Source organism: Cavia porcellus, unplaced genomic scaffold (assembly GCF_034190915.1).
Source record: "Cavia porcellus strain 051 isolate PalLab524CR breed Dunkin Hartley unplaced genomic scaffold, mCavPor4.1 scaffold_26, whole genome shotgun sequence".
In the NCBI taxonomy this organism is placed as follows: Eukaryota; Metazoa; Chordata; class Mammalia; order Rodentia; family Caviidae; genus Cavia; species Cavia porcellus.
The window spans coordinates 30307207-30320414 of NW_026947509.1; the positions used below are offsets into that span (position 1 = coordinate 30307207).

General features: G+C 48.6%; 1 long non-coding RNA gene across 4 annotated transcripts; it reads left to right on the top strand.

Annotated features, from left to right (window-relative positions):
- Positions 1-2464: 2464 nt before the first annotated feature.
- Positions 2465-11319, top strand: LOC106028614 (uncharacterized). Of its 4 annotated transcripts, XR_010043444.1 has the most exons (5): positions 2465-2797; positions 4247-4376; positions 5456-5530; positions 9558-9626; positions 9722-11319. It is a non-coding gene; the product is annotated as an uncharacterized LOC106028614 (long non-coding RNA). The 4 variants fall into 4 exon arrangements; XR_010043443.1 differs by lacking the exons at positions 9558-9626; positions 9722-11319 and adding an exon at positions 7605-8555; XR_010043445.1 differs by lacking the exons at positions 9558-9626; positions 9722-11319 and adding an exon at positions 8155-8555.
- Positions 11320-13208: the final 1889 nt, after the last annotated feature.

A 13208-nucleotide genomic window follows, 5' to 3' on the forward strand; every position in this document is an offset into this window, starting at 1 on the left:
CCCCACGCACGGCAGTAAAACACCAGATGGAGGGTGATTCACTTGCCAGGCACAGGCTGATGTCAGAGGAGCACTACGATCACCACGGAGAATAAAGGGAACATTCCTGAACCTTCTAGCCTCTCAGGAAGGCCCCAGAGAGGCAGTGGAGAGGTCCCTGATTGCCACAGGGGTTACTTGCCGAGAAAAAACGCATCACCAAGGAACTACTTGGCGGAGTGATTCAACTATTTGGGACCTTTAGTGTTTAAATGAGGAAACAGAGGTTGCATGAGGTGAGGTGACCTGGCCAGGGCCAGCGTGCTGGGAAGAACCCTGGTTTCCTCTTCTCCACGGCAGCCCTCTGTCCAAATGCAGCCCTACCCTACCTTGATTCTGCTGCAAGTCTCACCCTGGCCAAGGGCCCCTGAGGCTGTGAAAAGGAAACCATTATGCTGCTCAGGGGGGAGGAGGAGAGCTGTGGTTTAGTGCTGTGGGGTGGGTCTTTAGGCAGCCTCAGGCCAGAGGGGCGTGGTGCATGCTTGAGTGAGTGCATGTGTGTGTGCTTGGGCGTGCCCTAGTGCATGCGATGCCTCTCTCTTCTCTGGAGCACAAAGCAGGGGAAAATGCCCTGCAGGAAGCCCGTGGGACTGGCCCTGCAGCGACGGGACCTTAGGAGACCCAGTGGGTCTTATTCCGGAACCTCTGGCCAATGTACACAGAAAGACAGCAAAGTCCCTGGATTGTGAGGCCCCGGATGATACATCTGCCAGAAACCCAGAGACAGAAGATGAGCTTGCGCAGAAAGATGAAGAAAAGAGGATAGAGAGCAGCCCTGAGTCACACACAGTTCCTGCAAGTCAGGCCCTCACATTCCGGAAGTGGCCTCACTTTATGAGTCTGTGTTGGGGAACAAGCAGAGCCCACAGCCGGTTCCCTGGGCCCTGGCTTTGTTTGGACAGTGAAGGACAAAGAAGCTAAAGGTAGAACAGTGCTCTCTGCCTTAGAGAGGAGCAGGCCCCTCAGGGTCTGAGCCTGAGCTCAGACTCAGGCTGTTTGACTACAAGAAAGTCTGAAGTGGCCCAAGAACCTGGCCAGGGACCCCTCTGGCTGCTAGAAAGTCAATAGGGCCTGGAGCCTTTTGGAGGAGTGGAGAAGTGCAGTGGATAGGAAGGGACGGGGTGGGTCTCACTCTGGCTGAGTGACAGCCAGGTACACCTTAATCAGTGGGTGCCTGGACAGGGTCATTGCTCTTGGAGCTGCTTGGCTGCAGAGGTCAGGGTGACCTGAGCTCTTAGTGTTTCTCCAGACTGGTGTCACAGTTTAACTGGTAGTAAGGGACCAGGATCAACCCTCCGAACCAGGGACGTGATTACCTGGTGGCTACAGTTTGTTTTTGTTTTTAACAAAGTCTCAGCAGTCACTAAATTGCCGAGGTTGGTCTCAAATTTGTGATCCTATTGCCTCAGACTCCCAGAGTGCCGGGATGACAGGTGTGCACCGCCATGCTTGGCTTGGACTCAGGATCTTTCTAGAGTTTTTGGTCAGTTTTGAGGACCAAGGCTGTCCTTACAGAATAGAACCTTTATCAGTACAGGCTCTGGCTGCATAGACACTCATTATACCCAGGGCAGAGATTCTGTATCAATTCTGACCTGAGAAGAGCCTGTCTCTAGAGTGCCTTCCCCACTCCCAGTGTTCATACTTTCTTTGTCTCTGTCTGTTTCTCCTCTTGACTTTCTTCCAGGATAACATAATGACAACACTGGGACAACACAACTCCTTCAGCCTGGGTCCCCAAGTGACTTTGGCATGCCCTGGGAATGGGACCTTGCTGTGTTACGCTGCTGACAATGCAGGGTTAACTTGTTACACAGCAGAGTCTAGCCTTCCCAGGCTGCTACAATCTAATGGTTCAGAGCTGCATATGCACAGCAAGCTCTGGGAAGGGGACTAGGGAATTGAGTGTCCAGGTCTTACAACCTCCACTCTGGCAAGGAAGAAAGATGTGTTGGGGTGGGCATTGTGCTCCTGAACCAGAGTCCACTGCTCCTTCCCAGGATAATCCTGGAACACTATGATCAAATGTTTAAATACAGAAAGGACACAGGTTACAGCACACATGTGCACATGTCCATGTGTGCACACAATATAATCACTAAATCTCTCTAAATGAGACAACTTTGAAAGGAAAACAGTGATTTTCCTTTATGGCCCTGTTTGTTTCTGATTTGAGGGAAGTCACAGCTTTCCTGCTTTGAGGAGTTTCAGCCTGTCACCCAGACAGTACAGTCTATTAAACAATACCAGGCAAACACATTGGGGAGGGAGCAGAGGCCAAGCTTATAATCACGTCTTCATGCGTAAACGCCCCTCGTAGTGTTAGGGAGGGACTGGCAGGGTTGTGAAACCACATTCGCCTGAGCTCAAGAGAAGCAAAAATGGGAAGTTCATGACATCTGTGAAGTGACTGAGACCATGTAATGGGGAAAGACCTTGGGGATTGCAGCAGAAGTCTGAACTCAGGGAGGAGATGATTCATGCAGGGTGGAGCTCAAAGAGCAGGCAGCAGAGCAACCCCGACAGCTGACGCAGCTGGGAAGAGTGGCCAGGGTCAGCAGGGCAGGGGCAGCCCCACTGCTGGGGAATGGAGGATCACATCGGGATGAATGTGCAATGAACATTCCTCAGCAGGGGCTGAGCTGTGGCCCGGGCACAGCCAGTGGCTTCCCCAGAGACTCTGGAGCACAGAAGAAACACAGGCCTTGGTCTTCCGTGGAGGCTGGAGGTGAATCTGAACCCAGTGAGGGCTGGTGAGGTATGACAAGCCCCTCAGTCTCCAAAGACACAGCATTCCCCAAATTCCTGTGCTGCCTAGAAAAGGCATGTGTCACCCAGAGCCCCTGGCCAAGAGGGTGGAGAAGCGAAGGGTTGACCCCATGAAGAGTAATGTGGAGAAAAGGCAGAGCCCAAGTCCAAGGATCCCTGTCTCCCAGCAATCGGCTTGTCCTCTGGGGACCGAAGGGGAAAGGGAGTGAAGCAGTGATAGGTCCAGCCCAAAAGCCTGTGGCTTGGTGTCCACGCCTCTGCCTCTGCGCCGTGTGGTCCAGCCTCCAACTCCCTCTTGCTGACCCTGGGTGGGAGTCCTTGCAGTCCCAAGCCCCGAGAGCCACCAGGAGTGGAAGGCAAGAGAGCAGGAGGCAGATGTTCTTGACTCAGCCCTGGGTCGCGTCAACCTGTGAGTGAGCTCATCCTGTCCCAGGCAGAAGGGAAGGGGACTTGGAGGTGAGAGTTAAGTCAAAGGGCTTAATGTAGAGCACAAAATGCCCCTTCTTGCTGGTAGTTCCTCTCCAACCCCCCAGTCCTTCCCGCTCAGAACACTCGCAATTATGGAAAAACACACTCTGAGTCACAGTCAGGAAGGGTAGAGTGCACCAAGTCATGGGCGTGATGTGCAGTTACACTGGAAGGACCCTGGGTGTTTATGAGGGCAGAGACAAAGCTTGGGATGGCTACTCTGCCTGGGGCAGCTCAGGCCCTGGCATCGGCTCGCTGCCCAGCTATGCAGGGCCCTGTTGATAACCAAGCATGCAATAAATGCCTTTTCTAGATTGTCTTACCCATGTGTTGTTTTCTGGGCAAATCTTAGAGGCCCAACTTTGTTGTTGTTGTTGTTACTGAGCTTTGAACCCAGGGTCTCTGCACTAAGATATATCCTGAGCCTTATTGATTGATTGATTGACTGATTGAATTAGACAGAGTCTCTGTAAATCACGTTGCCCAGGCTGGGTTTGGAGTTCCCAGAGCACTGTGATGACAGGTATGTGCCACCATGCCCTGCTATTGTACAAGTTTTATATCAAGTTGGTCCTTTCACCTCTCACTCAAAGACATCTAAATAAAATAGTGGTATCACGACTGATGTGTGATTGCCACTCACACTGCTCAGTCCATGGTCCCCTCCCTCAAAGAATCTTCCATTTGGGAGCAGACGATTTGGTTACTGTAACATATAACACAAGGCAGTGAGGGGATAGTAGAGACCACCAGGCTTGTGCAAAGGCAACATCACATGGAATTTATTGTGTTTGGGTGCAGGCAGGCAGAGAGTGATTGGAGCATCTTCCCTACACAAACAGAAGTGGGTCCCTTTCATAGGGATGGAGAGAAGGTGGGAAGATTTTAATAAACATCTGCGGGCAAAGTTCTCTGGCTGTCTTGCACCTCAATGGGCAAAGTCCTTGAAGTGTCCTGTGTAAATTTTCAGGTGCCTCCAGATGTCCCCAGATGTCCCAGAGCCTGCAGAATCCCTTGTGCTATCTCATCTCCTTTCCTGTGCTTGCTGATGATGACTTTGGTGCTGAGCTAAGTTCCCACAGACGGTAGCATTTCTGCTGGTAAGCAGGCTGGGGCTGGGGATGTCTGGTCTTACAGTTGCACCTGTCCAAATGAAATGTTCATCATCACCCCATTCTGCTCCTGTCTTATGGATGTGCCAGTCTGCCTTGTTGCTTACCCATCTGCTAAGCTATCGATGGCAGCCACATTCACCCTGAAGACCAGGGCTTCTTGGTTCCAGGGAGTGGAAGCAGGTGAGGAGGTAAATTTTGTCAGTCATCAAACTCACCTCTGTGCTGCCAGGCTCCTGATGATGGACCCAATGCTTGGCAGGGAAAGTGCTTTGTGGGTTTAGCAACTTCTGAGTGACCTCAAGCAAATAATGGAAAAGTATTAATGGAAGGCAGTGCGTGGAGGCTGGTTGTGGGCAGCCCAGTGATGGAGGCTGCTGGTGAGGTTGCAGGACAGATACCCCTGGGGTGTGGCCTGGAGAGTGGCTTCCTGTATCTCTCTTTCCAAGAAGCCAGGGAGATAATAAGACAGGAGGTACGTAAGGAAAGGGTTGGAGAAGGAAAGAGGGTTCACTTGCTTTGAGTCTGCTTTCTTGGCTGTATCTGAGGCATTAGATAACTAAGGAAACAGCTGGGAAGCAAGGAAGGCTCCCTGGGGAGCTAGCTCCCCAGCTCTGGGTGACCCACCTTCTGAGTTAAACAGCCCACAACCAGGTCTCAGCACACTGGGACATCAGTTCATTGCTAGCAAGTCCTGGGCATGTAGGCTGGGGCCTTCTGCAACCCTCGTCTTCCCCAACCCTAATTAGCATGTCATTAATTGTGGGCCCTCCTCCCACTCCCAACCCCCTGCCACCAATGGCTTCTTCAAGGGCCATAGAAGGCCAAACGCTCCCCTGCACCAGAGAGGGGTCCAATCGTGCTGCTCATTGGTAGAGTCAACATCAGATTAAACCCTCAGCCACACCCCGATCCCTAAAATGCTTAAAATCCTCAACACCAAGCTGGGCCGGGGCGGGGAGGGGGAGGGGTGTGTGTGCAGTCTTTTCATGAGCCCACTCCCAGCCTGTGGACTGGATCTTATCTTTTCTCTTTTCAATAAATCATTGATCCTCTGCCCCCTTCAGTGCTTTCTTTAGAACATCAGGAACCTGGACAGTCTCCCAACCCAGTAACAAGAATGCACCTATGAAAACCAACAGGTATGTGCACTAACCCAGGTGTGAATTTACTTACGTCACACGGTACGAAAGTGATGGGACTCTTTCAAGTAATCCCTAAACTTTGTTGGCAGTGGGAGACACTGGTTGACTCTTTCCTGAGCACAAATCAACCCCTTGAGAGGACATCCTGGCAGGTCCAACAGCCCCCTCATCCAGCGCCAGCATCAACCCCTCTACCCCATTCACTCTAGGGATGGTCCTAAGGGTACAGAGAAAAATCAAATGAAATTCTCATCTTCCTGGGGCTCAGTGTGGAGCAACTTCTCAAGCTTCTCTGCATGTTTATTGCATGGGACCCTGATTCTTTACAGCTGGGCCCCAGTCCATGAGTGTCTAGTCCATGCACAGCTGCTGGAGATGGTCCTGGTCCATGAGTCACGGTCCCACATGGATCCCCATGAGCAGCTGGAGCACAGAGGGTGAATTTGGCAGCCCTCACCAGACAGGGCAGGTCAGGACCCGGGTGGGGCTGCTTTGACCACTCTGTAGGACTTGCAAGCATTCAACAGAGCTAGACTAGGGAGGGGTGTGTGTGTGGGAACTCTCATCTGGGCTGCTTTTTGGGGTCAGGAAGTTCCTGTACCATGCAGGTGGAAAATGCAGAGGCCCAGGAAGAAAGAGCAGAATATGGCTGGGGGTGGTGGAAAGGACCTCAGAGGCTAGGGAACTCACGGCAGTGCAGGGGAGGGGGCACCCACTGGTCCCTATTTGCCAATAAGACTTTTCCTCAGCCACTGACCCTTTGTGGCAGGCACAGCCCTTCCCACAGGCTGACCTTTACCAACAACAGAAAGCCAAGGTCAGGGGCAAGTCCAGCCCCGTACCCTGCAGCAGCGAAGTGGGTCAACCTTCCTGAAGTTGGTACAAAAAGTGATGTCCAGCCAGCACCCAGAGCTCTATGCTCACTCCAGATTCACACCAGGGGAGTCCAGGCTGCAGAGAGGCAGCCAGGGGAGCCCAGCAGCAACAGCCAGGCAGGAGATGGGGAGACACACAGCGTGGGCAGAGAGTGCCAGGAGCCTCCTTAGCAGAAAAAGCTTAATGGAGCATCTTCTTAAGGGGAGGAAGGGGGCTCAGTCTACAATGTTGGGGCAGCATCTTTAGATGCTTCTCACCAAGTGTGTCCAAGTATAGAAGGAGAAAGAAAGAGAGAAGTAGAAGAGGAAAGGAGAGAGTAGGGGAAAGGATGCGAGGGGAAGGAAGGGGAGGGGAGGGGACAGGAGGGCAGGGGGAGGAGAGAGACTGGTTCCAGGAGCTGGGAAGAGGCAGTTGTCTCGCTTTCCTCTGTAAAGTGTGGGCACCTGCCAGTGTATGCTTGCTCTGATGTAGTAAGTGATATGTGCACACTCCTGTTCTCTCTTAAGGCCTCTTCCCAGGCCAGTGCCTTTTCTCTTCTAAGGAGGCTGCAGGAATGCGTTGTTCTCTCCCTGGTGAAACTTTCCCTGAGCACCCATTTTAGACAAGATCAAAACCCACCGTCTTTGCACTGGGCACATGTGCAGAGTGGTGGTGGGGTGCTGGCCATGTTCTTTGACCAAAGGCCCCCTTTTAGTCAGTGGCCTCCAGCAAGCCCACCCCAGAGTCCCCCAGGAGGCCCAGGTAGGAAGCAGGTAGGTGGCAGTTGGGGAGGATAGCAGCTGGCCCCAGGGTACACATCCAACCCTGGGGCTGGAGCTGGAAGGGTGCTAATCTCCTAGGAATGGAGCCTCAAGATGAACTCTTGGGCAGCTGGTGAAGGCCTGACGTCAGGACATGGCCCGGCGCCTCACCGCAGATCCAGATGGGGTGGGCTTGGCTTTCTCAGCTGGAAGGGGCAGCTGGGTTGTTGGGAGTAAAGGAGGCTGACCAGTTAGAGGCCCCAGAAGGTACATCCAGCTTAAGCCAAGATTTTGAGAGACTTGCAAACTTTGTTAGGAGGGCGGAGGGGAGGAGTGGGTGAGCCGTAAGAGAAGGGCAACCTGCAGGGTGGCTGACAGCAGTGGACCAAACGCAAGTATGCCCATGGGCGAATCTCCAACTTCTTAAACCCCGATGTCACGTGTGCGCTTTGCAGAGTCAGTGCCTCGTCCTGCACCCCGATGCTGACAGCAGAGCTGAGCTGCTACTTGTGGCTTGGATGCTCTTCTCCCAGCTGCACACGTTGCACAACATCTGTTGACCTCTGGGGAGCTAAGTTGGCTGCATCCTCTCTGCAGGAGGCGCCTGCCCCACCATGCATTCACCATTTTATAGGCCATTGAGGTATGGGTTGACTGAACCACGTTCAGGGTCAATAAGCAGAGCTCTACCTAGTAGAGTCTGGAAGCCATGATCGAGTGGTTCCACCTGTCCACCCTGTGTAGCTGCACCACAACATGGTGGAGAAGTAGAAATGGAAATGAGCCACACACAGCAGGACTGCTGGAAGAAGTGGCCTCGCTTAGTCATGACTGGCTCTGGAGAGAACAGGAGTCCAGGGTCCATCCCTTCAGCAGGGGAGGCATGGAGGACTTGGGCTAGTGCTCCCAGTGGTGTCATTGACTCTACTAGGACCCGTATTGTAAGGGTTTGGGTGCCTCAGCTCATCACACTGAAGACCAAGCTTCAGCTCATGGCATTTGCAGGTGTATTCAAACCACAGCAGGACACCAATAACAACTTCATTGGATGGAAATGCATTGAACTTAATGACAGAGAAAATCTGTTGGAGTTTTTGAGAACTCACTGAAAGTCATAGCTAGCCAGAGAAGCTATGGACCCGCAAACTCAGATGCCAGATAGAACAGAATGTCACACATGGAAAGATTCCAGGAGCGGACCTAGAAGTCTCAGACCGGAAGTCTCCTATGTGAAGTTTCCCACCAGAAGTCTCAGCCAGTTCATCCTCTGCCCTACATAAAGAACCAAGCCGAATTCTTGCAGAGCAGGCTTCAGTCAGTCGGTTATCTGAGCCACCTCCTTGTGAACAAGGAGAAATGGCCTCATTGTTTTAATAGTTCATGATAATAAAAGAATTATATGCTAATGACCCGAGAAAAACATGCTTTTCTTTCTCCACATTCCTTACCAGTCACTGTTCAGGTGTAATCCTACTTTTATAGTGGTAGTGATATGGTAATACACTATTTCTCATTCTACCATTTGATTTTAAATTATTACTTTTAATATAAAAACCAGAAATTATTTTATTGGCTCCACAAGTTGGAGCATGTTGCTAAATTATTCCAGACAGCAGGAAAAGCCTCATTTGTACTTTAGGGTTTGGGGTTTTGTTTTTAAGTCTTGTTTAAAAAGGCAAAAGTTGGTCTTCAACTTGCTAAAAAAATTGCATTTAAAAATAATTAAAAGGACAGAAACTTTTTGAGATTTATTTGCTGTTTTTAGATCCCTTTGCACAAATTATTGGATCATATCCTTTCCTTCTCTCTCTGAAAGTTTGATTATTTTTCTTACTAATTGGATTGTATATTTTATATTCATGCCAGTTCCTGCATATTTTTTAGAACAACTATGTTCTATGTGATATGTCCGACATATGCCAAAAATAATACTTTGTTGCTTATTTGAAATTTAAATTTACCTGGGTACCTTTATTCTATCTGGAAACCTGCCTTTGGCTCCCTCTTCCATTAAGTCTTTATGGCTGGGGGCCGTCCCTGCTTCCCAGTCCTCGGAGTGTGAGCTGCTCACCCACAAGGAAACTGTGGTGGGTTCTTGGGTTCTTTGCCCATAGTTTCTCTTTATCTGCTCCCCTGGCCTGCATCTGACCCCTGGGGAGATCAGGGGACTTGACCTGCACCATCTTCCGTGTCAGTGTGGTTTGCTAGGGCTCCGTGTACTGAGATGCTCACACAGTACACATTGTTTTTCTCCATAACTTTAGAGGCTAAAAGTCTGACACTAGGGCACCCACAGCACTGCCTCTTCTGAGGACTCTCTCCTGAGCTGATGGGTGACTGTTTTCCGCCTGGGCCTTCACATCATGCTCCCTGTGGACCACTTGTGTCCAGATTTCCTCTTCTTACAGGACTCACCCCCGGGAATTACCTCTCTAAAGGCCCTGTCTTCAAATGCAGTCGTGCTCAAGGAACAGAGGGTAAGGACTCCAGCACAGGAATTTGTGGAGAAACATTGTGACAGTGCTTTCCACTCCTATGGCACTTGGTTTCACCTTATTCTCTCCCTGGACAGTGCTCCGATGCTCCTGGTCCTGAGGCCACCAGACTTCTCTGCTAGGGTTGGAGCCACCATGAGACCCTGAGTTCATAGAACAGCTGGGCTCCATCAGGGCTTCGCCCCAGACACAGCTCCAGGCCCCCTTGGTGGGACCTCCTTGGTGGGGCCTGGCCACAGTGGACAGATTTCCCAACACTGGCCAACACCCTTATGGACTTCCAAATTGGATCAGGGCCTGGAAATTTCTTCTGTGCTGCCTGGCTCCACCAGGGCCGCCTGATTCAGGCAGCTGCCTGAGTCATTCTGGATTCCGTCCCTCTGCCTTCACTTTCTGGGCCCTGGATGCTGGAGCTGCCCTCCCAGGAGGGACACAAGTGCAGAGGCCTCTCTTCCATGGTGTGTGATGGCTCAGGTTGGATGTGATGTGCTTCTGGATTTGAAGTCATTATCAGGACTTCACACTATAGATCAGATGTCTATTTTTCTTCTCCACTGCTGTCCTGATATTCGCTCAGTAACAGATCACCTTCCCTGTCCACAGTCTATGGCGTGAAGGAGTGAGAATCCCAGCTATGAGCAGTTGTTGAACGCTTGAAAACCAGCTCTCCAAATCCTAGAGCTTTAGTACACCAAGCAAGGGAGAGTATCTCCTTAATAATAGTTTGATTGATCACATGCTGAAATATTACCATTTTTGATACTTTGGGTTTAGTCAAATTTAGTAAAACTTTGGTTTGGGAGCATGAATTGTTCTGGGAACATGCTTATAATTCAAAGTACTTGTCTACCAAAGCGAATTTCCCCATAAGAAATAACAGAAACTCAGATAATTCATTCTACAACCCAAAAATATTCATATAAAAATGATTACAATACTGTAAGAGTACAAAATAAAGAAAGTATAAAATATACAGAAAAGTAAATATATTAACTTGCACTCACCTTTGAAAACCCTCATGGCTGGTGTGAGGGAGTCAAGAGAAAGGAGGGTTACTGCATGGGACGACTTTCACTATTGCAAATGGAATCACTACCTATTGGCGGCTCAGTGGAACCCTTTTCTGGTTGTGCAGCTTTAACAAGGAACCCATCCAATGATGCTTCTGCCTCCTTTGGAGGATTTCATGGAAATCTGACTTTGCATTGTCATTAAACAGACTCACTGCTGGCACTGTTGGTCTTATTTGAGTGATGCTTTCCTACAGAATTTTGCAGTGTTCCCCACATTTTACATGTCTTCCAGTTTTGCACTATTTCCAACATTTTACACATCTCCCTATCTTCCTCTGTATATGAGATCTGCTCCTTAAACTCCTACTGCTAGGAGCAATGATAATCCTGCAGTACAGGGGGATGGAGGGGCAGAGGAAACCATTAGAGAAGTTGTGATCATGTGACATTCACCTGCTGCTAGTATTGTAAGACATGGCTTGTCTATCAAGTTCAAATTTATTATAAATGTTTACTGGTCTTGTGAAACATTCGCAGAACAAGTTACAGTCCAAGATTTTACTGTACATATTAAAATTAGATTTATCTATTGTTTTTTTTACTGTTGTTAAATGTTAAATGTGACATTTAAAAGGAAATAAAATTCCATAAGTGGCTGTCTATATCTCTGTATGTGATTGTCTTTAACTCAAGCCTCATGAATTACATTGTTTTCATCTCTGTCTTAAATTTTAAGTCAATATTCTAATGTTTCAATGAATGTTCCGTTAAAGTACATTTTAATAACTGCAATAAGTATAAATATCTTCCTCATCATTCTTATTTTTTAGATTGTGCTTTCCAAGGCGAAGCACATTTTTCTTTTGGATAAATTTCAAAATTACTTTTGCCAGATTCACAAAAACTCTATTTGGATTCTTCATTCGCACACTAGAAATATTTTTATTCCTTCAAGTTATTACCTGTTTATGATTTTGTAGAGAACGTGAGGTCTTTATATTTTATATATTTTCTCAAGATCATGTCTATGTATATAATATTTTTGATATTATTGTCAATGGGGTCCATTTTCAGATGCCATTTGTTTTTACCCTGGCGTCCTTCAAAATCACTTAATTAAGCTGTGTACTGTAACCGTGATTATCTGTCAAGAGCATTTTACTGCACGCACTCATTGTATTTTGTTTCCACTGTCATTATAATGTCACAGAGACCAAGACCTCCAAACACTAATAAATAACTCTGGTGGTGGTGGGCATTGTTCCTGAGCATAATTTGCTGGTATTGCTCTTTGGGATATTTACCCTTTTAAACTTGGCAGTGCTCCCTTGTTGGCTTTGATTCTTTTCAAGGACACCCATTAGAGAAGCGCTTTCCCTTTCCAAGTAAAATAAGCAGTGGACAAGACAGAATTTCCTCTGGTGCCTTGCAGTTTACTCACTGTAAAAATAAAGCAAAAATCTCTGTCTGTCTGTCTGTCTTTGGTTTTGAGGAATATTTTCATAGGGTAGCTTATCAGTATAGTTGTTCCCTGGTGCTTTGTAAAACTCCCAGTGGTCAGAGGCACAGTTATAGATTCCCTTTCCTAAACCCATGTCCAAGAGACATAACAAAGGCTAGGGTTAGGTTCATAGTTAGGGTGGAGGTTAGGGAAGCCCAGTTTAAATGTACTCCTGTGGTGACCATCAATGTTAGATTTTCCAAGATTCCCTGTAGAAATTAGATTTAAGTTACTAGATCCTCAAGACCTCCTTTAGAAGTATCTTCTGCTTTATATCAGTAGACAAACAAGCTCCTACAGTACATCTTGGAGAAAGGGCAGCCTTAGGGTTTTTGTAGGATCAACTACAAAGTATGCAAATGCTTGTAGCTCTCAAGTTAAGACAGGGTGTTGGTGAGTCTACCAGTAGCCGGGACCACATGGCAGCCGAGCCATCTAGACAGAGATGCAAACTGCCCCTGCAAATGTAGGGGAGACACTGGACACTGTCATGCCCTGTCCTTAGGAGAATACATCCGAGTTATCAGACAAACTTGGGAGTTGTTCACCCTTTGAAGTTGTTTGTGATGAGGAACCAGTCCTGAGTCTGGCTTAGTTTGACACTCCATGGACATGAAAATTCTGGAAATATCTCCACATTGAGAAGTGTACACAGTATAGTATGTCACAGACAGTGCACTCCTTAGGGGAAAGGCCCTGGATGGAAGCCTGAAAATGCAAAGGGGGCCTCTTTCTTGGTGAATGGTGTCTAGCAGTTCCTGTGGTGGGAGAGACATTTAGCGAGGTCCAGATTCTAGAAGTTTTTTTTGTCAGCTCCTTATATCATCCCTGCTGCCCCTAAAGCACCCAGAGGTGGCTCAAACTGACTCTCCTTCCCCTGCAAGTGAGAACCAAGGCACAGTCCCTTGAGGACTGGCTTTTGAGATGGGGATTTGTGGGTGTGATTCTCCATTGTTCCTTTGGGGAACCAAATGGTAAGTTCAGTGAGGAAAAGGGGACACTGTCTTGGGGACAATGGCTGTGGAAGGAAAAGGGAAGTAGGGGACAGGC